The sequence below is a fragment of the Octopus bimaculoides genome, chromosome 3 (assembly GCF_046866305.1).
Source record: "Octopus bimaculoides isolate indiv1 chromosome 3, ASM4686630v1, whole genome shotgun sequence".
NCBI lineage: Eukaryota > Metazoa > Mollusca > Cephalopoda > Octopoda > Octopodidae > Octopus > Octopus bimaculoides.
The window spans coordinates 51,410,190-51,435,727 of record NC_142930.1 but is presented as its reverse complement, the minus strand read 5'-3'; the positions used below and the strand labels follow the sequence as shown (position 1 = coordinate 51,435,727).

The 25,538-nt window shown below is 37.3% G+C and overlaps 1 long non-coding RNA gene across 1 annotated transcript; it reads left to right on the top strand.

Moving 5' to 3' along the window:
• The first annotated feature begins 666 nt into the window (after positions 1 to 666).
• On the top strand, positions 667 to 19,897 carry LOC128247419 (uncharacterized). The gene is made up of 3 exons (XR_008263805.2): positions 667 to 786; positions 3,006 to 3,180; positions 18,754 to 19,897. It is a non-coding gene; the product is annotated as an uncharacterized LOC128247419 (long non-coding RNA).
• Positions 19,898 to 25,538: the final 5,641 nt, after the last annotated feature.

Sequence of the window (25,538 nt, the reverse complement as noted above, 5' to 3'; positions counted from 1 at the left end):
TTAATTGCTTGTGGTAATAATTTCAACATGTTCAAGAACTGATTGTCCAAGAAGATAACAATCAATAAGTACTATGTTTTAGTAATATTTTGTTTTGAGTAGCTTGCATGACGTGACTGAAATACTAAATTATAAGATAGTGTGAAGTTTCCGCCATGAAAAACGTATGGAACAAAATAATTGATGCTACCTCCTGTACTTGGCCACGCAGGGTTGCAACATGTGGGCGGAATAATCTATTCTCGTTGAAAACATAAATTAATTGAGATGTGCCAAGCTACTTACAATCACAGAGACTTAAAGAAACCATTAATTGTATTTATATTGTAATATCTCTCAACTGTAAAACCAGTAATTTATTAATGGTGGCAATGATTTCTAATCGTCACATTGAGGTACAAATATCGAGTGAAGAATATGTAGATTAATAATAAGAAGAAGAATGATAATAATAATAATAATAATAATAATAATAATAATAATAATAATAATAATAATAATAATAATATGCCACAGAACCACTATTATTAGAAGTAAGAAGGTCAGGCTTGTGTAGGATGAAAGATTGCAAAGATAAAGCACTATACAAGAAATTGAAAACGAAGTCTTGGGAACATTGAGCAAAAATCTCGAGAAGTAGCGTAGGAGTGTCTGTGTGGTAAGTAGCTTGCTTACTTGCGGTTTGCCCACTGCGCATGTGCGTCAGACTTGCTACTTGCCGTCAACAATGATAGACATTAGTTTCGGCTCTGTCTAAAAAAAGGAAAAATTGAAGAACTTGCCGAGGTAAGTCGTTTTTGTTGCTCAGCTGGGCAGCAATTTATTGCTTCTATTTATTTTTTCAGTAAATTGTTGTCCAGCGGTGTGGCATCTTCGCTTTCCTTGGCGGGTTTTTTGTGTGTTCGTTGTACGAACAAATTTTGTATTCGCTGTTTGTAGGAGGCGGGCTCGCTTGCCCACAGTAGCGAAATTTTTTGTTTTGACTTTGAACCAAAAAAAAACAAGCAGCTTTGAGTGAAGTCGACCGAGGTGGGCGGAATTGGTTTTTGAGCTGTGTGTAATTTATTGTGTTTCTTTTTGCAGTAAATTTGCCAGCTCTGGAGCAGTTCCGTTTACTTTCGGCGACTTTAGGACAGAATTGTGTTTCTCATTCGTCGTTATTAATAGGTGGGTTCGAGTCACCATAAGGCGGACTGAGAATTTTTTGTGAAAACTTTTTGTGTCTCACTTAATTGCGAGAACTGTTGTTTTTGTGGGCGTATCTCGCCTCCGAAAAACTTGCAAAAAATTCTAACAATTTGTGAAGGATTTCTCTGTGTTCCTGTTGCTGTGGCCCTTGATTACCTTTACTGGAATACCTTATTGGAATACCTGTAGGCTAGGATTACCGAGTCGCCGGAATTGTGTTGCTGTGACTTGAACTGTCTTCCTTCCTTCTTTTCTTCTGCTCTGTCTTTCTATTGTTTTTGTATTTATTTATTTGTTTATTTATTTATTTATTTATTTTTGCTGTGAACCTTTTTGTTGAATTTTCGTTGGACTTCTTTTTTTGTGGAACATTTTGAACTTTTTTTGAAAGCATGGCAAAAAAAAGTAACACTGTCTTGGAGTGGGAACTGTGCCCACCCAAGCAGTGGTTGAAAGAAATGGAGGAAAGAACAGTGACGCTCCGAACCTACTCAAAGGTGTTGGATAGCGTCACTGTCTTTCCTCAAACTATTATTGAAAAGGAACTTGCGAATGTTAATGCGAACTTTAAATATATTTCAAGGGGAGTCAAATATGCAACCGTATGGTTGCTTTTTGACTCCCCGAGTGAAACTCGCAAATTTGCGAGTGGGCCCATTGAGGGCAAAGAAATTTTGTTTCTGCCCACATATTGTGGACAAAAAATAACGAGGGCTTGGGTCTGCGGGTTGTCGCCTGGAATAAAGCCCGAGTGGATAGAGGATTCTTTCCGCCGGGGTCTGAGCGGCACCAGAACAAAGCTCCTCAATGTAAAAATTTTGCCAGCAATTCACTGGGAGGGGTCAAAAGCGGTGTTGACCCTCTGGTCCCTGTCGATTGCGAGTCTGGTGTTTCCAGACTTTTAAGGACGGCTCAGGCAAGGTATCCAGTGATTCTGGAAGGACGCCCTCCTAAATGTCACAAGTGCCTTGAATCCGGCCATTTAAAAAAGAACTGTCCCAAGGGCCGAGGTAAGGCCTCGGAGCAGAGGAAAAAAGAGAATGTGCCCTCCGCCCCACCATTGGAGGGGGAGACGGAGGAAGTCGTGGAGGCGGTGGCCCCCACGAATAGAAAGAGGAAGGTGAGCAACGGTGGTTGCTCACCAGGAGAAATAGAGGTTGCGGGAAAGGACGGGGACACCTCGGGTGTGCCGAAAGATGCCCCGACCCCCGCAACCGGTAAAAAGGAAAAAAAGAAAAGGAGAAACGGGAGACGGTCGGCGGATGTGCCGCCGACCGAACCCGTTGTCCCTCCGTTGGGAAGTGTGTCACCGGAGCGGGAGGCTCTGTCAGTGGGATTTATGCCACTGACAGAGCAGGTTGCGACCCCTGCCGGTGATGAGGAAACGGAGTATATCTTCTGTTACCTCAACGGAGGGCCCGTTGAAAAGTGTCTGGATGATCTATTTGACCGTGAGCATTACGACTCGGTATGTATAGACCATCCAAGTTGGCCTCCGCAGGTGGCTGCGGAGGTCTTAAATCATAGTGAAGTCATGGAGGTCGAAAAGACCTGTCAAAAAGAGGATTTTACTTACGTTCTTCCGGGCTTGCCACTGCAAGATCTCCTGATGGCGACGGGATACTTGCTTGGAGGCCCGGATGAGGAAGATTAGATCTTTAAAAAGAACTTTTATTGAACTTTATTGAACTGCCATTGAATTTTTGACTTTTATTGGATTTGTATTGAACCATGTTTTCGAGGGGTTATCGTCCGTGCCTCTCTCATTTTTATTCACCTTTTGTTATCATCCTCATCACATTTATGTCTTTGTCTAGCCCGCAGCTACCACTCTATGTACATCCCTTGTGGCTAATTCAATGAAATAAAGTAGCTTGCTTGCCCTTGACTTCCGGTCTTGCGCGTTGGCATTACTTTCTGTCAACCTGAAGAACTGTGTAGACGTCCGTCGTTCGACACCGTCCAAAAATTGAACTGTGAGAGTCGACCGAGGTAGGTGAAATTGCTTTTTGACCTGGGAGGGGTTTGTTGCTGTTTTTTTTTTTTTTGCAGTAAATTCGCTCAGCTCAGTTTTGCCTGCTTTCGGCGACTTAAATTGTTGCTCACTTAGCGAGCAAAAATTGTGTTTCTCGTTCGTCGTTGTTGGTGGGCGTGCCGTCACAACGACGGACTGAAATTTTTCTTTAGAACTTTTGTTAAATTCTGTGTGGTGTTTTTTCGCCAGAATTTGAACATTTCTGTGAGCGTGATATTTCTCGTGGATTTACCTCACGCCAAGAAAAGAGCTCTTACTGCTGGATTACCTGGTGAAGAGAACTTTTTGCAGAACCTAGGATTCCCTGTCTGAACATTGTTATTTGTTTCTCTTTTCCTTTCTTTCCTTTTTCTTTTCTTCTAATTTTGGTTCTTCTTTCTTTCTCTTTGGAATTTATTTTTTCTTCTCTTTCATTCTTTTTTTTTTTTTCTAACTTTTTCTCACATTTTTTTTACTACTGTGTTGGAATATTGTATCGAACGTTTCGGACATAGCAAAAATTGAAAAGAATGACTCTGTCTTGGAGTGGGAGATTGTCCCACCCAAAAAATGGTTAAAGGACTTTAGGGAAAGAACGGTGGTGCTCAGAACCTACTCAAAGGCACTCGACACCATTACGGTCTTTCCCAAGGTCGAGATAGAGAGTGAGCTTGCGGAACATCTGGCCACTATCAAGTTCATAACCAGGGGTGTCTAGTATGCAACGGTTTGGTTGCGATTTGACACCCCTGAGGTGGCTCACAAGTTTGCGAGCCAGCCCTTAGAAGGAGAAAAAATTCTGTTTCTTCCCACATACTGTGGGAAGAAATTAACTAGAGCTTGGATTTGTGGGCTGCCACCCGGCATAGAACCTGATTGGTTAGAGGATACTATTCGACGGGGTCTGGGTGGCAGTGGAGCCAAGCTCCTACATGTGAAAATTTTACCTACAGCTGATTGGGTCGGGTCAAAAGCGGTTTTGACCCTGTGTACCCAATCAGCCAGGGATCTGGTATTCCCGAATTTTTTGAGAATGGCTGGGCATAGATATCCGGTGATTTTTGAGGGACGTAAACCCAATTGTCACCGGTGTCTGAAGCCCGGCCACATCAAGAAAGACTGTCTCCAGGACCAGAGTAAGGTCCTGGAACAGTAATTAAATGTTGTTCTCCCCGTTCCCCAGTGGAGGGAGAGACGGAGGAAGTCGAGGAGGAAAGGCGGAAGTGCGCCCTACTCCAGTGGCCCCAAAGAAAAAGGAAAAAAGAGCGAGGCACGGCCGGCGCTCGATAGTGCACCACCGGCGTGTCCCGACACTCCGTTGGTGGGAATTGTGCCGCCGACAGTAGAAGCTGTGGGCTCACCCTGTGAGGAAAAGGATTTGCTGATCTTATTCCGAAAGGGAGGGGCCCTGCAGAAATTTGTGAATAAAAGGAAGCGTCGGAGGGAGGGAGTCCTCACCTGTACGAAGGATCCGGACTGGCCTCCGCAGGTGACTGCGTAGGTCGTGTCGGGTAGTCACATAAATACGGTGATGAATTCCTTCCCCCTTGACGAATTCAGTATTGCAAAGTGGCCCGACCCACACCCATCGTGGTGCTTGAGAGAAGCGATGAATATATCGGGCGAAAAAACGTAAGTGGACGAGCGCCTCATATTGTGTAATGAAAAATTGTAAGAGGCAAATGTCTTAATATATGACTTTGTATGTACGAGGTTCATAGCCTCAATGTGAAAATTTAATTTTAAAAGAACAGTATTATAGAGAAGCAAACTTCGGCGGGCGGCTTTTGCCTTCTCCCATTATACCATCATATTTATCATCCATTTCATCTCATTAATGTGTTCGTCTAGCCCGCAGCTACTCTGTATACTGCCTTTATGGCAAATCAAATGAAATAAAGTAGGTTGCTTGCCAACCACATGGTTCCGGGTTCAGTCCCACTGCGTGGCATCTTGCGCAAGTGTGTTCTACTATAGCCTCGAGCCGACCAAAGCCTTGTGAGTGGATTTAGTAGACGGAAACTGAAAGAAGCCCGTCGTATATATATATATATATATATATATATGTGTGTGTGTGTGTGTGTGTGTGTTTGTGTGTATGTGTTTGTGTGTCTGTGCGTGCCCCCCCAACATCGCTTGACAACCGATGCTGGTGTGTTTACGTCCGCGTAACTTAGCGGTTTCGCAAAAGAGACCAATAGAATAAGTACTAGGCTTCCAAAGAATAAGTCATGCGGTCGATTTGCTCGACTAAAGGTGGTGCTCCAGCATGGCCACAGTAAAAAAAAGACTGAAACAAGTAAAAGAGTAAGTACGTGGAATAAATAGGGATTGCAATAATGGTAGAGCACTTGCAGCAAACAAAAGAAAATATCCATGGTGGAAAAGAAGAATACAGGCTGGGTTAAATATGCTCTCGAAAGACATTACTGTGTTAGACCCAAAAGAGAAGGGGAAGCTTAAAAGCAAACAAAAATACAGGGCACTGAACTAGAAGAATGATATTGAAAGAAAGGACCTGATAGTGGTAATAGAGGAACTGAAACAACGCCTCGTTACAAAGAAAGCAAAGATGGTAATGGAGGGATATCAGCAGAATAGGTTATTCAGAGTAGATTAGAAGATCACCAGAGTGGTTGGCAATGGGTAGGACAGTACTGTGCTTGAAAAATATGACTGTACCTATATATGCATATATACGTAAATTTATATATACGTACATATATATATATATATATATATATATATATATATATATATATATATTGTGGCTTCATGCAAACTTCACTTAACAGTTCAACAGCACTTTTCTCACGGTAAAAATTAATTTTTCTGTGGGCGACACCAGTTACATTTGTCCATGCACCTTCGCTAAGTAAAATAATGTCTCTACTACTTGACCCTTCTAACATTTTCCAGGCCACCAAAAGTTAGAAATAACAGACCCCCACAACGAAATACATTGTTCTCAACAATATGCCTATCTTTCTAACTGGTTTTGGTTAGTTATAAATACTAGAATTTGGTAAGGCAAAATCAGTTAGTGAGAGCGACGATCAATTAGTGAACGGACAACTAGAGTCATGGCCACAAGCAGGCAGCCATCAAGGACAAAACGTCCAGAGGGAGAAAGAAGGTTACAATCAGCCAACTATGAGACACAATTTCACTAGCTCAATTTGTTTTCTCTTTCAACATCATTCTATCACTATCTATGGTTTACTATTACAATAATAACGTGTACACACATACCGGCCGAAATGAACTCTTTACTTCGCATGATTTTACATTTATTAATTATACATACCAATCCGTCGTGGTTTAGGATATATACAAAGTAACCGTAAGTAAATATTTCTTTACAACTTCGATCACTGTTCTTCGTTTATCTTTCACATTTGCAACATCAACACCCGATACAATTGCTAACTGCCGACTCCAACATATATAATGATGCAAACCATTACACGGGCGACCCTCGACTGCAATGAATAATAATATTGCCGTTATATATATATATATATATATATTCTTCCTCCGTTTTTCCATTCTTTGAACTTTCCTTGTTTCCGACGAAGTTCTCTGCCCGAAACGTCATACTCTCTCTCTTTCCTTTCCCGAGCGTCTAATAACAGTGTCTGTATCACGTCCTCACGTTGTTGTTTTTTGTTATTGTTTTTTGTCTTTTTTTGAATCTATATATATACATATATACATATACGTACATATATATATGCATATAAGAAGGTGCCTTGTGTGCCCTTATGATAAATAGAAATTTTATTTCTATAGCTACCTAATGCTATTTAAGGCCTGCAACCACATATAATATTGTTGTTGTTGTTATTATCAACTATTTATATTTACCACAGATAATAATAACAATAATAATACCTAAATAAATATACATTTCTGAATATTTACTCCTTAGTATATTTACCTTGAAGCTGTTCTGATTTTGGCGCAAAAGAATTCAGAACGCCGGCAGGCTGCAACGTGACGAGTTTTTTCACTTGTTAAAACTTGCCGATGAAAGGCTTTTCGCTAGGACTGGAAATCATGATTCAAGTGTATCCAAGTACCAAAACATATAGTATTGAACTCTCTTAGTATGTTAACATTCTTTAACCCGTTCGCCCGCTTCCTGTTATTTTTCTGTTGAAATTTTTCATTGCTATCGGTGGTTTAACTGAGGGTTTTAACCCCTCTTTCTAGCAGGTAGGCGCCTTGTAGTCCCTTATGATAAATGTATATATACATGTATATATATATATATATATATATATATATATATATATATATATATACATGTGTGTGTGTGTGTGTGTGACTGTGTGTGCTTGATAAATTATATAAAAACATCAATTAATACATTGCATTCTACACATGCTCTTGATAAATATAATATTATGGCACAATTTACGCTTCGTCAAGTTGAATGACTTTATTTACGACGTTTATGTCGCTGGAAAAGAAAACTATGTAATTCTTCGTAAAAATCTTTCTTTTTAAATTCCAGATGTAGCCAACTAATTTTCTATTGGTGTTTTTAAATATTGGGTCATCCCATAAATAATACTGCCTTTTTTTATACAGCTTTTATTTTTCAAAATTAAGATAAAAAAATATTCTTTTTTAATCTAAAATATACTCTTCTTCATTTTCTACAATTGTTTTCCATCTATCTGATAGACTTGCAAGGTCCCTCTTCCAAAAATCATTTGTCCGTGACGTAAAATACTCCCCAGTACTGTTCTGACCTCGTCTACAGAATTTATATTTTTTCTGTCCAAATGATTTTGAAGACTACGGAATAAATGGTAATCAGATGGGGCAATGTCCAACGAATATGGTGGGTAAGGCATCGTTTCCCATTCAAAGTGCTTCGTCTTTTGAAATTTCACCTCGCTGTATGTGGCCAAAAATTATCCTGATGGAAGAACCCCTTTCGTTTTGAAACCAAAGGTAGCCGTTTTTCTTCAAGCGCAGATGTCAATGAATAGTTGAACTACCAAATCCAAGCTTCTCTGCTAGTTCCTCAACAGTTACGATGGGATTTTGTTCCACCAGGTTTTGCAGAACGACCTCTTTGACCTCTACAGATCTTCCAGGACGGGGTTCGTCTTCTAGACTGTAGATTCCGGCTTGGAATTTCAGGAATCACCGTTGACACTGGCCTACGCTCATTGTCCGATCCCCATATACTGCATTAATATTCCTCGCACTTTCTGTTGCGTTGTTGTCTTTATTCAACTCATAAAGCAAAATATATCGAATATGCAACTTTATCATTTCCATTATAGATTTGAAAAAAATAACCGTTAAAATCGAACTGCACTCTTCAAAACTTGCACTAAGAATAAGTACAAGGTAAAATTACTACCTGCTTTTCTAGCAAGTTGATGCAAGTAGTTTACCCTGTACCCCTCCGATTTTTCATGCAATCGAAAATATTGCATTATTTATGGGACGATCCAATAGATGCTTATAAGTAGAGGTATAATTAAGAAATCCTTTGTTTAAATTTACATTCCAACATGATTATGTAAACTGTAATTGCTTCTATTTGATTGTGATGTACAGAGGTGACCTTTGACTCATAAATTACTGCTTCTACGTTAGTGGAGTCTACGTTGTTATACACCTATAATATTGAAGCAATAATTTGTGAAGTAGATGTCTACAGACTTTGCATGGTCTAGCTTGGATAGGATTACCCCATATAATAATAGTTTAGATTGGTCCGATTTATGTTTGACTGAAAAGGAAAATAAGACTGAATATCACTAAAGAACAAAAGAGTCCAGTCACATTGTAAGATTCATTAGAATGTCAGATAGATTGGTCTGCAGTAGTTATCACTCCGGCTCTCTGCAGTAAGCTCATGTCTCGCCGAGAGGAACATAGCCTTTCACCCAAGGATTAATAGGTAAGGTACGAGCCTGTACTGATTTTTTTCTTAGTATTTGTTTTTGCCTACCTGTCCGTGTCTCTTATGTTCTGAAAACATAGACTCGGTTTACACCTAGGAAGAAATCGTTTCCGCTAGGTCTAAAAGACACACCGTATGTCATGACAGTATTTCTACGACTTCTTCAATAAGTTGAGAGCTGAAAGCAAATCAAAGCCAAAATAAACAACAAAAACTGATATCCGCTTATAGACGCAGTACAAAATTCTTTCTGTCTCATTTTGGGATAACTGACAGAAACACTAGTGACGCTAGACATTGTGCAATACATCATAAGTGTATCTTTTTGTTTAACAGCTATGACAAAAATCCGCTGAAGAGTGACATTTTAAACATAGAAATACCGTCTGACCACTTAAAACAAAACTTGAAAGTTCTTGACGCCAGTACCAATATCTTTTAATAGGAAAAATGAGTCTTCGAAAATATATTTTGTGGAACGTAATGTTTTTTTAAAGAAAGCATTGAAAGAGTGAACAATGTTTGGGGGTTTTACGTTATAAGATTTAAAAATTCAAGAAATGAAATTAATCACAAACAATGATCTTGTAAAACGATTTTTCTTATGAAAAATAATCTTTCATGGTAGAAGGTTGACATCAGACTTTGAGAGTTTACTATATATATAGTGAAACCAGTTAATAAGTTAATAGCTGGATGATAAACATAAAGGTCAAATTCAGTGCGTTTTGTGATATTATTGCCGTTGAACTGGCACTGGAGAATGTTATAGATTTTAGAGGTCCAAGTAATCGTTCTATTGATTCTGGCAATGACTTCATTATATTCGTGATGTTCGTAATGGAGTTCAAAATGTTAGTACATATTAAAGTATTATTACTACTAATTCTGCAATGTCTTATGATCAATAATCTAAGCAGCAGTTATTGTTTCTCAATATGCACTACGACCCAGCAGACCTATGATAAATGGACATATTAGTTGTGACTATCCAGCTTGTTTCAGATAGAGCTTATCTGGGATCGCATACGCCAATGTCTTTACAGTTTTTAAGAAGGGAGGAACAGATTTAAAGATGTGGCTGTTAATTCTAAAACGCAGAGCAACCACATAGTTCCCTTTTCGGTTTCCCACTCACTAGTAGTAGCATGTTACTGAAAATTTCACACATTTTCGTTCATGCAAATTTCGGTGTCTTAGAATTTAGTCCTATCTTGCAGTATATTTGGGATTCTGATTTCACATGTCATCAATTCTACCCTTTCGGTTTAAATTAATTAACGATGTCCTACTGTGATATAAAAATAAAAACAATATGAATGTGATTAGTTAAATACTATTAAAATACCCAAGTATTAAGACATCAGTTTATTTAAGTATTCTAGCATTACATCGTAGTACATCGTCATTGGAAGTAAAAGATAAATATAGTTCGAAAATCATTTGCCATTTAAGACGCAGATGTTCCTTTTACAGAATTTTCTAAAGTGATAATTACCAGAAGAATCCTGCTGATATTCAATCACTCTTGTCACTTCCAATATGTGTGCATCCCAGCTTCGCAGGTACAACTCTTTTACTACTTTTTCTAATGAAATAATTTTATATGTTATTCGCTTAAATAACGAAATTTATAGGGAAACCATCCAAGTGACTGTGATTGTAATCATTTTTTATTGTTTATGTTGAAACGAAGCTTAACAAAATTGGGAGTCAATCCCTCTACTAAATTTGTTGTTTGTTTTATGATTGCCAAGAAAAACATTTCAATTGGTACAAACAAATACCACGTACATAAAAACCAGTGTTCTCAGCTGAATCAATGTGGTATAGAACTTTTTATAAACTCTCTTACATGAATTTCAAATAAAATGACTACAGAACTAGCCAAAGCAAACGTTTCTATCCTAAACTTTATTATGTATTCCTTAGCCCATGTTTGATACGTAATGACGAAGATAGGAAGACTTTTTCCCTTGTAACCGAAGGTCATTCATGATATTTTCTCTAATATATGTTTCAAATTTGGCTATTTTTTCTGGTGGTAAACTTATACTCTTCTGTCCTAAATTTACAAAAGCACAAATAACTCATGTAAGCCATGCTGCTGACCAAGAAGAAAGTTCATCAACTTTATATTTACACAAATAATATATTGATGATCTTAAACAGCTTTCATGTTAATAGAGTAACTAGTTGTCATTCAGCTATGCACATGGCTGCTATGTAAAAAGGTATTTTAAACTCCATTTGGAAGGGTTTAGGAAAAGACTCTAATCATTTATCATATATTTTAGTTCACCAAGTTTCTTAGGAAGAGCTGAGACAATATTGTAGAACACTAGGTTATTGTACTTCCAGAAGATGGGCAGCAAATCATCTTCCCGATTGCAATAAATTACAATATTGGTTCTAGAATAAATTAACTTTTTTGATCCAAACATCGATTCAGAAATCACGTCTGCGGGTTTAGATATCTCAACAACTATTTTCCTTACTATAGATATGTCGTGCGTCATTAAACAGGACGTATAGACATTATCATAAATAAAGCTAACAGGTATTTGAAAGATGAAACAGCTTCTTCATTTGAATGGAGATGTCTTCCTGAAGATTCTAAATCAGTGTGTGTCCACTTCGAATATTTAGACTGATGCCCTTCATGTTGTCAAGAAACCAATAAAATAATCATTGATTTCTTTCTACTAAACTATTCGTGCTTTAAGTTTCAGTTAGATCCTCCATTCACTTGCTCTGCGCAAGTTTACATAGAATACGAGAAGCTTTTAACTTATCTTGATCCTCAACATGCACTGTAAAATAAGCTAACTATACGTTGATCAATAGATCACCATTTGCTAACCACAAACGTTATGAACTACCCCAATGTTAAAGATATTGGGGTAGTTCATGCATCTATCTCTTCAATGTACCTTTCTTTTAGGCCCGTTTTTTATTTGTGTGGTAAGAAGCTTGCTTCTCAACCACATGGTTCCGGGTTCGTCCCCACTGCATGCCACCTTGTGCCGACGAAAGCCTTCTGACTGGATTTGGCAGACGGAAACTGGAAGAATCCCGTCGTATATATATGTATATATTTGTGCGTGTGCATTTGTGTATGTATTTGTCCCCGCCACCACACACACACACACACACACACACACAATCGCTTGTCAGCCGATGCTGATGCGTTTATATCTCCGTAACTTAGCGGTTCGGCAAAAGAGACCGATAAAATAAGTACTAGGCTTACAAAGTATAAGTCCTGGTGTCAATTTCAGACGACTGAAACAAGTAAAATAATAATAATAAAAATAAGAGAATATATATATATATATATATATATATATATATATATATATAACATTTTCCTTGATCAGTAAACAACGTTATTTCTGCTGATGTGAATTTTGTTTGTACTACACTGATCTGATCGTTTATGAGTAGTGATGTAAAGCAATTCATAATGTTTATAACGCAGTTAATGGTAAAGCTGATTGTTGTTTTTCTCTTTGAATAGACTCATGCAGTGGTGCAATGTTGTAAGAGACATTACTGATTTCTTATTGAGATATAGCTTATGCTATTCATAGCGTTGATTATCCAAAATAACAAAACTTGTAAACTTCGATTTTCCATTTCTGTACCGAAGTTCCGCCTGTAATTTCTAAAATTAGTTTTTCTCTGTTTACTTCAACTATTTATGTTCAAAACATTGCCAAATGTTGCCACCAACTTTATTGTTTGCATGCAAATATCATTCGATTTAGCATTTTTATAATGTCGGTACTTAGTGACTAGCTTCAAATCTATTTTATCACGGAATGTCTTGCAATTATGAAACAGCAATATCGCAAGGATTTAAATGTCCATTGCAGACTTCTTTTATTGACAATTAGAATATGCTTGTATTATAATAATTCTAACAATGAGAGCTAGAGATAAGCTTTCGATCCGCTACATTGCCTGTCAGGCTTTGATGTCAAGTTGAGCTCATTTCATTTCTCTTATACAAATATCACTAAGAAAGACATCCTGTTTACTCACTCCTACAATTTGTATTGTCTCCTAATTCTCCCAAGTGAACAAATAAAATTTTTGCATTAAAAATGTATTGGTATTGTCATTGAGAAGCTTCAAATCAGCTGTGGTCAAGCAGAATTGTGACATGTCGATAGCCGACCAAATGAAAAGATGCTTCTGTAATTTTTATTTTTATTGTTGTCGATGTGATATGAATCTGCCATGGTGAAAACCATTTTCCGCGTCCAAATCATAAGGCAGTGATGTAGTTTTAGCATGTACTCTGTTAACTTTACAGTCTATTTCTGTATGTCTTTTGTTAATTTTTCTATTTTTCTTTTTTTACTGTTTTGTAATCTCAGTTGAACCTTAATCGAGAACTTTGATCATAGTCATTCCAGCTGTGACCATCCTGTGCGAGGAATGTCCAGGATTACATGATTCAATGTGTCTTTTCCGTATTTAAGTTAGTTTCATTTGATTCGAGGGAGATATGGTTGCTATTATTAACTGATAGGGTAACAATGCATAGGTTCTCTCATAGGTGCTGCTATATGGTTTCTGATACAATACCAATATCTATATGCATGAAAGAAGCCGGCAGCTGCTACTGTTTGTTTTAACCATTCACACGCCTTTTATTTTCAGTATTTTTGTTTCGAATTATACACCGTATATATTTTTTGTCTAGGTGTTCCTCCTTGTATATGGCGTTTGGTTATAGTCTGAATGCTCTCACTGTGTTCACTTTAGTTCATTGGCGTTCGCTGTAAAGAGATTGGATCTAGGTTGGCATAATTCTTTCATGGGTCAAGTATATGGTTTGTACAACATAGCCGTTGTTTCTTTTTATTGGCTAAGTAAATTGTCATTTATCCTTCTTTGCTGCAAATCTCTTTGTGTATCTCTGCATTTCTTAAAAGTTTCTCCCATTCAATACTAGTCCTATAGATAGCATTATATAACTACTTCAAATTTTTCAAGGTCTCGTTAAGCGTGTTGTTTAAAAGAACAAGTATCATTATACAAGCAGCAATTTTCCTGTTGTGTTGACGTCGACAAATCGCTTTATACATGGAAGATATTCATAGCAATTTGTGTATTTCTCACTATGTTCTATTACATTTGGTGATATTTAAGAATTTTAATATACTGTGCACTAAAATATTTTGAATACTCAAATATTACGAAAGTTGTTGAAAGAGGGTAACTTATGCATTATTTTAGTACTGATTGTTATCTTGCCTGTCAGCATATATATATATATATTGTACGCTTCTTGCAGTATTAAAATGTTAAAACTCTTATTTCTTGCAATATAGGTACTTCGATTAGTGACGATAAAAATTTTCTTTTATGGTAGTATATAGTTCCTAGCTGTTTATATTAATTATTCATATACGCATTAACATTTCCTGAAATCAGCCATAAATGTTTATGGTAAAACTATATATACTGACAGCCGAGTTTAAGCAAATCATCGAGCATTTGAACAGTCACTAGTGACGAGCCTACAATTGATAGGCGAAACTAGATTCTCATATGGAGGTTATCTCCCCTGTCAGTGTGTGTGTGTGTATATATATATATATATATATATATATATATATATATATATATATTGCGACCTTCTTACGGCATTAAGAATTGTTAACCCCTATGTCTTGCTTCGGCAGCCGCAGTCACAATTAGTGACGATAACATTTTTCATATACATATATATATATATATATACACACACACAAACATTACAGACATATGCAAGAAGTACTGAAAACGTAAGTGGTATTTTTTAACTATACATAAGGCACATATTCTTTAGAATGCCGTCCACCGTCAAGTGTATGAATCTAAAGATTCTCTAATATGACAAAATACAAATTGCTCACTTCGTCAGCACTACTGGCAGAAATACACAACACGAAGAATGTATCTCATTAAGCTAATAATAAGTACAGCTAGGTTATAATAAGAGAATAGAGAAAGAAAAGTGTAAGTGTTACAGAGAGTGAGCGAGGAATGTTATAGAGATGAAAATGGGATGGCCATCAAAGCCACGCCTCACCTAGGGAACTCCCGTTTGCTCATACGTACTCACACACTCTTGCATAAGCACACATAAGCAAATATGGTACTAAGAAAAAAGGAGAATGGAAGAGACTGATTTCAGGAAACATATTATCAAAAGTAAGAAAGTTAGTAGTAATAATATCAATAATTTTATATTAACTTTAGCATTAAGAATGATAATAAGTATAATAATGTAAATATTAATAACAATAACTATAACAATAGAAATAGTAGTAATACTGTTGAACCAACGGTGAATTGAGCGGCTATCACCACAACCGAAACAATAACAACAACAATTTTTTCTACTATAGTCACATGACCTGAAATTTCGTGGGAGCGAGTAAGCTGATTACATCGACGGAATTTGAACTCAGAAGGTATAGACGGACGAAATGCCGCTAAGCATATTTCGCGGAGTGCTAACGATTCTGTCAGCTCACCGCTTTAACAATAATAATGATGATAATAATAATAATAATTATTATTATCTTTATTTCTACTCTAGACACAAGGCCTTGAAAATTTTGTGAGAAGGGGGCTAGTGCGTAACTGGTACTTGTTTAATCGACCCCGAAAGGATGAAAGGCAAAGTCGAACTCGGCGGAATTTGAACGCAGAACGTAGCTGCAGACAAAATACCGCTAAGCATTTCGTCCGGCGTGCTAACGATTCTGCCAGCTCGCCGCCTTAATAATAATAACAGCAACAGCACCACCAATAATAATATTTTTTTAAATTTCTTTATTGCCCACAGGGGGCCAAACACAGAGGGAACAAACAAGGATAGATAAAGGGATTAAGTCGATTACATCGATCCCGGTGCGTAACTAGTACTTATTTAATCGATCCCGGAAGGATGAAAGGCAAAGTTGACCTCGGCGGAATTTGAATTCAGAATGTAGCGGCAGACGAAATACCACTAAGCATTTCACCTGGCGTGCTACCGATTCTGTCACCTCACCGTCTTGATGATAATAATAATAATAATAATAATACGAAGAAGGAGGAGGAAGAGGAGGAGGAGAGGAGGGGAGAAGAAGAAGAAGAAGAAGAAGAAGAAAGAGGGAGCAGGAGAAGAAGAAAGAAGAAGAAGCAGAAATAGAAGAAGAAGAAATAATAGCAACAACAACAGTAGTAGCAGCAAGCTTGACGAACAAAAAGGCTGTAAACAGAGTTCGTATGGTTGTAAAGACCAACTTTTAATCAATAAAATGATTCTTGAGGACTGCCACAAATGTCACAAAAATCTTTGTATTGCATGAATTGATCACAAAAAAGCGTTTGACAGCCTTCCACATAGATGGATTAAGAAATTCATGGAAATATATAAAGTTTGCCCGGTTATTGGTAAAGTTCTGTCAAATAACTATGAAACACTGGAAAACAACACTTATATACATAATGAATTGTGAGACAGATTGTGCGAAAGCTGGTGATATTGACATAAACTGTAGCATTTTCGAAGATGATTCTCTATCAACATTATTTGTTTGCGTGGTTCTCATTCCCCCAAGTAAACTGTAGAATGATACAAAGGACGTGTACAGCGTATGCAATAGACAAATCTCACACTTCCTTTATATGGATGATCTAAAGCTTTTCGCAAAAGATGATCAACAACATAACAGTTAAGTGATGATATTGGTATGGAGTTCGGCCTTGATAAACGTGCTAAAAACGCATTTTGCAGGGAAACACTTGAAAACGTACAACACACAGACAGTTCTAGCAATATCAAGGAATTAGATCCTGGAAAATTTATAAATATTGAAACGTGTTGTGATGGGGAAAGCATCCATCACTCACAAATGCATGAAAAAATGCGGGAAGAATTTTATCAAGAGCGAATTTAATGTGAGAAACAGTCTTGATGCAATTAGTATCTTAGCTGTATTTCATTGAGATCAGTAAAACTGACACAAAAAGAAGATTCTCACTTTGTACTATATGCGTCACCCAAAGGCAAATGTAGACAGATTAGATACCCTAATAAAGATAGGGAAATGTAGATTAACACAGCTGCAACTGTCTCTAAAGACAGCGACCATAAGGTTAGAGACCTATCTAAAAAAAACACCGATGACCGGATGCTTAAATTTGTCTAAGAAACTGCACTCAGTATCAGAAGAAGCAAACGAAGTCACGAGATTCACTAAGAGTCTCACTAAATGAAACAGAAGAGACAACTGAGAACTTAAAAGAAAATCAAAGCTAAATGAAATGGAATCACAGAACTGCGAAATAGATGGAAATATAAGACAATACGTGATAAATATCCTGCAAGGGCCAGCGATCGTGATATTGTTACAAATATGATAGATCAGCGGTTGGTTGCATCTGGACTTAAATTAAAAATAGAGGGTTTCATCATAGCAGCTCATGATCAGTATCTGCCTACCAGAAACAACCAAGCCAGCATTCTTACAGTGATACTGATCCTGCCTGCTTGCTAGGGTTACTGAAATAGTCACCGATGGTCCGACCATGCAACAGGTTCTACTGGATTAAAAGTTACCAACAGCGATTGGAGTGACCTGGCATGATATAATACATATATACACTTATATATATATATATATATATATATATATATATATATATATATATATATATATATGCAATGTGTGACAGAAGGTCAGCAAATCAAACGGAGGCCTCAAAAGACATTTTAAGATCGACAAAGATCTTACTGGTTCAAACCGGATATGCAATCTATGTGAAAGAAAGAAAGGAAGAAAGAAAGAAAGGAAGAAGGGTTTATTGGATAGCGGTTCCATTGGATATCGAAGAAGCCATAATGAAGGTATGGTGCGCAATTTATCAAGTAGAAGTTAGGTTTGTTCAATTTTCACCATTACTTAAAGACGTAACAAAGTTGCATTCATGAGAAGTTTGTCAAGAGATATTGTAGTCGTGGCTGTCCTCCTCTTAAATAGCTTTCATTTCAAGTAGGTTGGGACGAGAGTTAGTGCTGGTGATATGAGCTAAAGCATATTCTATCTCTCTTCTCTCTCCTTCTGCCTGTCTCTGTCTGTCTTTCTCCCACTTTCTTTTTCTCTCTCTCTCTTTATCTCTGTCTATCTATTGATCTATCTATCTATTAATTTATTTATATATATATATATATATATATATATATTAATCTATCTTTATATATTAATTTATCTGTCTATTTATCTATCTTTCTATCTCTGTTGGTAATTTTTTTCTTTGGATTTTTCCCTTTTCTGTTTTTCCTTTCCGATGAAGTGATATGCTCGAAACGTGAAAAATCACTTTTTACTGAGCGTCATTCTGGTCGTTTGTTAAAAAGAACAAACGACCAGAACGAATTAACAGAAAATGGTGTGAGGGACGTGGCCAACCCCGCAAACTGCATTCTAACACTGTATACCTGGTAGACCCTTTGTCTTCTCGATCAGACATGTTCATTCACTCTCAACAAATTCGCTACAGTCTTCCATCTTTTCTGAAATATTCCATGTGATAGGCATATCCTCACCAACCTTTTTTTCTTTTCCAGGTGAAAAAGAAGACAACCAACCCAAGGCTAGAGATAAAGATGCCTGTCACGATCCCTTTCATTCGTGTCTTCCATAGTACCACCTTCGCAGTAGCTACTACAAAGAGGAAACAAGCCGGTTCTACCCTATTAAGAGAAGACGGCGGAACAAACTTAATTATAGACTCGGATGACAGTTGAAATTTTCTCAGCCGTGACGACAGTTGCTCGACATAAACCCAAAGTTCCGAAATCTTCAGACATTGCATAATTGCGTGCAGAACAGTTTCACTGTCTTGTACGCATCTTGTACAAGTTGGCGTGAGTAAAGAAGCATGCCTGAAGAGTATATCCCGAACAGGTAAGGCTCCTCGGTAACATTGCCATGCCAGAGACTTCTGGAAATTGTCCATAGGCCATGGCCCGAATGTTCGTCGGTACAGGGCGGCCAGTTGACCGTCATCGAAGACCAACGTTTCTCCTAGGGCGTCGTCACACTTCAACTCTACCAACCCTCTATAAACGACGAGGTGGAACCCCCGATGCCGGTGTTGCTCATCTGGAAGAGGAGCAAGAGTTCCTGATGAGACACTGATTGCTAAGCACCCAACTTCTGTCTACGCTTAATCGATGGGTTCAGTTCACTAAAAGAGGTGAACCGCGGAAGCAACAGTCTGACGAACGAAGACCACACCTGCTCACTGTCCAGGTAGAGCCAGAGCTGCCTCAACCTCAGCGCATGCTTGCGCAATTTTAGCCACGGCATCACCAGCCCACCCTTCAGAGTTTGTTGGCAACAAATAGAGCGCCTTACAAGAAGTTCCCTGCCTCTCCAAAAAAGCAGAAGAGCCTGCATTCCAACTTGTTCAGACAAGAAACTGGACAAGGTACAACGGTCAGGCGGTAGGTAATTACTGATGCGATAAACACACCAGCAACGTCCGCCTTCCCTTCCAGGGACAGCTTCTGTTCATACCAGGTCTGAGTCAGGAGAGCCAACCTGCTCGCCACCTCGCTTCAGTTCTTCTTTATCTGGAGGTCTGGACCAAACAAGACCCCTAGCATTTTAACCGATGCGTCCGTCCAACGTCCCACGACGCTGTTGGGCGTCATCGACTTGACCCTCTAGGTTCTGAGCTGCAAGTCCACCGATTATCCGGGTTAAGTTTTGCACCTGACACCACTTCGTTATCCCTTATGGCCTCATCTACCCACTGTAGATGTTCGACCCGGGATATGATGACGGTATGTCGTTCGCATATGCCAAAACCAATTTTCCGCACCCTAGATCTCGCGGGATGCCTCTCATAGCCTCCAACCTCCGAAGCAATGGCGTGAGGGACAAAGCATACAGAAGGTGGGGGGAGAGAGGATACCCTTGCCGTACATAATGCTCAATGTAGAAAGGTTCCGAAAAAAAAACCGAACGATTGATTCGAAGTTGTTATATACAGCTGTGATCCACCAACGGAATGTCGGACTAAACACGGCCGACGCAAGAACCATCGCCAGATACTGATGGTCAACCCTATCAAATGCTTTGGATTATTCTAAATGGACCATAGCCCCCACCCTTACCAGGAATTTTATTTACCTTAAGGTATTGTGTATAGGATGGAGATTGCCGCGAATTGACTTACCAGGGATGGTGCAGGTTTGCGCCTCCCAAACAAGTTTATCCACGACCCACATCAACCATTTTGCTTGGGCAAAATCTTGAGCAAAAGTCTTCAGCTCTGCGTCAGGCAAGGGGATGGGCCTAAAATTATCAATTACGTCCCCCTTATTCGGGTCCTTTCTTAGCAATGTCACAACCCACCGACTCACAGACTTACGATTACTCCTATTCTGCTGCCAGTTGATATAGACGCATACAAGTAGGTACCCGAACAACTCTGGCATACTATAATACAGTTCGTAGGGATGACCATCTAATCCCGGTGACTTGTCCCCGCCGCACTTGTCAATGCCTCCTCCACTTCCGCAGCTGTGATCGGCCCTTCACAGCATTTCGCTTCCTGCCCCGAGAGAAGTGGTACACCGGCGAGGAATTCTGCAAAGTCCTCCATACGCTCCGGCCCACCGCCCCTCCCAATGAATGTGATGTCTTTCCATATAGGCTGCAGACACTTTTCTATTGCCTCTTTAGAGGCCATATTGATTTCTTTACTTTTTATGATATATGTTTAAAAAAGCACAATTCTCCTCTGTGTTGTGTGAATCACATCTGGCGGAGTAACTTTTATACTTTGCCCCTCCCTAAGGAGGAGGCTCTTATATTTATCCAGTTCATTCTTTCCGAATGATACGTCTTCTGTAGTTACACTTGCTGCTGTGACGAAGTTGATATGTTTGTTTACGCTTTGTGACACTTTGGGTTGCATGTTCGAAACATTTTTCCAGGATTGAATGCTTTTTCCAACGAATCTTCAGCCAACGAATCTTCCTCCTCCGAAGAGGACAAGTTTTCAAAAACAGATGTCATTAATATCTTTTTTTATTTCCTCCTCCCAATGAGGCGGGGAAAACGTAACAAATCTGCTAAGACGCAGATGAAATATTTTACAACAATAACAAGAGACACAAAATTGTTCAACAATACAAGTTAATAAATTATCTACAAAGTACTTTCGCTGCAGAAGAAAAAGACGTCTGACAACTTCGAGTAGTCGGTTTCAAACTCTATTCTTTATTAACCATTACGGTCAAAGATACAGAGGAGACGAAACAACGACAGACAAACAATAACGTAGGGGAAAACAAAAACGAATGTAAAAATGAAAGATGAAAAAGAAGGGGGGAAATTGAGTGATAGATATGGGGGACCTCACCAGCCACACATCATCACTGAACCTTAATCAGATTACAGTTTTTTTTCTTGTGGTAAAATACAATTAAAACATGTAAAAGGTAAACTTGGTACAACATGGAAGATCCATGCAAAAGTTCAAATAAAGAACCTTTCGTACTCCCCATTGAATGTTTCAAGCAAGAATAAAAATAATTAAATTATTTTATTTTATTTATTATTTCATAATAGAATATAGGGATAAAATCACGTTAATGATTTTTATCTGGTAGTCAGCATGTATAAAAATTTATAGGCATTTTATACTCCTGACCGGAATAGTATTTACTACTCGGCTATTCTGATAATATACTCGTGGCTGCCGTGAGGGTATTTAATTTTGACTTATCTTGGATCTATATGCACAAATATGTGTATGTAAACGTGCAAATCCGCTTTGTACAGTATGTATGATTATTTTCATTTATATTTCCCGTGAATTGTGTTGACGAAGGAAAAAGCCTATTTTTACGGTTATAAACCAGAAATTGGAACCATTTCACAATTAACGTGAAGTCTTTTTAATGCATATACATACACATGTAAAACAAATAATTGATATATGCATAGTTATACTATTAACAGATTGTCGGAAAGGTCAGATTCCGAGTATAACAAAAAAATGTATGCCATTAAAACTGTTACCTCTTTTTGAAAGAAAATTCTTTGAGTCCATGTTTGACAACTGGTGTTGGTGTGTTTATGTTCCGCAAAGAAAAAATCGATAGAATAATTACCAGGCCTAAAAAAGAAAGCCTTGAGGTCGATTTGTTCGACTAAAACCCTTCAATGCGGTGTTTCAGCATGGCTGCAGTCAAATGACTGAAACAAGTAAAAGTAAAAAATTGAAGAATAATCATTTTGCCGAATGAATTTGAACCATCGATGTTCGGGATTGAGTATTCCTTACTACACCTGAAGAAATTAAATAAAAGCAGAAATTAATTAAAAGTAACAATGAACTAATGGACTATGCAAATCATACGCCCTTATAAGACCCAAGAATATATTCTTGCCAGTACACCTCTTCCACTAATTTTGGGAAATTGTTGTTGCATATCAATTTATTTCTCATTACGAAGGTTTCAGTAAACTACACACATACATACACATACATACAAATATATATACATAAATACATACTGACCGACGGTAGCTAGATAGATAGATAAACACGCAGACTTACAAAACAGTCATATAGACATACTTATACACATATATACTGATAGATTTCCACATAGACAATCTATACATCCCCAAGTAATTGTATTGACATAAACGATGAGTATCTGTATACACACGTGCACACTCATGTAGCACACGCATACATCCAGATATACACAATTTAACATACACACGCACAAAGTCAACGCCGCCCATTCAACTACCGAAACACACACGCATACAATTAAATTTATATATATATATATATATATATATATATATATATATATACAAACAGGAACGACCAAACGCACACGCACAAATGCATACAGTAGTTCAACGCATACAACTAATTATAAATTCGTAGATATGCAACGAAGTCACTACAAAGCGCAGTGTGTGTATACATACATGTGTGTGTCTATGATGGGGCGTATACGATACAAAGGTTGACACAACTAGATATGTATACTCTTACCGTATATATGAGTATGTACACACACATATATATAGATATATACATATATATGTATTTACATGTACATGCATACATGTGTGTGTGTGTGTGTGTGTGTGTGTGTGTGTGTGTGTGTGTGTGTGTGTGTGTGTGTGTGTGTGTGTGTGTGTGTACGCGCGTGCAGACCTTGTCTTAATAGCAATCCATCTGTTAGGCTTATTTGCTCTTTGAAATGAGGTATATGAAAAATAAGAAAAGAAAAGAAGTAATAAACAGAATTACACTTGTGTGAAGAAAGAAAGGTGAACATAATTTAATTGGTAACACTGAATAGTTATAAATTGGTTCAAGGGCTTTCAGTATAAGAAATCTTATAAATTTATGCAAATATGCACTTCTAGCTACTACATGTCTATTAACCCTATTATTCTCAACATATCTCTAATTTTCGCAATGGAGGCCTCCAAATTATATAAACAAGAAGTACATGTGTAACCATAGACATACATATATTGATGCAATTAAATTCCTCACAGTTGCTCCTGACAAAGTTCTGTAAGTGGTGCGGATTAGAGAAGAGTTAAGGAGAGCGAAATATTTCAGTACTATTTTGCTATTGAGTAACTTACCAATTCTTAAGTTGAAACGTTTACATACATTCGTACGTACGACGGAGTATTGAAAAGTTCCTGGCTTTAAGAAGAAACTTCTGAAATCTTATGCAGGGACGTAGAAAAACCGAAGGGCCGCTGGAGCGAGTGTGTGAATCTGAGAGGGGTATATGTTGAATAAAATCATGGTTAAATGATCCACCTATACTTTCTTTTACACAAAATCAGGAAGTTTGCTGCATCACCTCGTACATATGTTATTAGAACAACCTGTATAGGAAAATAAAGCTATGAATTCAAATTGACTTACCACTGCTGGCTTGCAGTATCCTTTTTAAGAAAAGCTTAGCCGAAAGTACTCTTTCTCTTTTCTCTTGGTGCTGTATGAATTATTTGATGTGGTTTCTGTGTCAAGTTTTGACTGCTTTCTCTAGCACAGTGGTATCATTTAGATACCTTTAATTATAATTATTACCTATAAGGGTTTTATTCCCATGCTGGCCACTTGATATGATCGGTATTTTACATAACAATCTTATCCTTATATATATATATATATATATATATATATATATATATATATATATATATATGTTATATATATATTTATATCTGTTGGAGTCTCAGCTTTTTTAGCTGCTATTTCTGAACTTCGGTATGTAGTGAAGCAAATGTTTGCTGATCCCTTAATTATGTTTATAAATGTATATGAACTTTTAAATAAGTTCTCCACCGATAATGGTGTTTACATACCGAAGGGCTTGGTAAAAATTATTAATTGTTGATTTATTAATAAATTGATAAACCTTTACCCTTTTAATTTGTAATATATATATATATATATATATATATATATAAATATTTGAAAAGATTTGTAAATGTACCACACTAGTAAGTAGATATTAAAGATAAGCAAAAATGAAAATGTCACTTTTTAAAAAATTGTGTGTTTTAATTAATTTACATTACATTACATGTTTCGTTTTTTTTTTTAAAAACCTTATCAAAAATGAGTATAAATATGTGAGAAGAGAAGAGGGCTATTATTCTGAAGTAGGTATTTTTGCAGTCCTATGGTGGTTATTTTATAATAGTTTTCCAGCTGTATAAGACCCCTACCACCTTCTGTACGTTGCATATATAGCCTTTCTATGTCAGATTTTGGGTGGTGCATCCTAGATCCTGTCATTATTTTTCTTGTTTTCATGTCTATTTTAGATAGTTCGTTTAGTGTCCAGTTAAGGATATTGTAGCTGTAAGTTATAACTAGGACGGCTAAAGTGTTAATACTTATTATCTTGTTTTTAGCATTGAGCTCTGATTTTAGTATTGATCTAACTCGTCTATAGTACTCTTTATTATTATTATTATTATTATTATTATTATTATTCTGCCGAGGTCGAATTTGCTTTTCATCCTCTCAGGGTCGATAAAATAATGAGCAGTTGAGCACTGGGGTCGATATAATCCATTTAACCCCTCCACCAAAATTGCTAGCATTGTGCCAAAATTTGAAAGCATTATTATTATTATAAATAAAATACTGGTCAGGAAGTGAGATCAATATAATCGTATATCTCATATTTCTCGAAAATTTTAGCTTGTGCCTAAACGAGAAATACTTATATTATAACAATATCATCTAGAAACTGTTAGTTTCATTTCAAATATACTTCAAGCTTTGGCAGTTTGGGTGTTGTACCGAGTATCACACCAATTATTACTA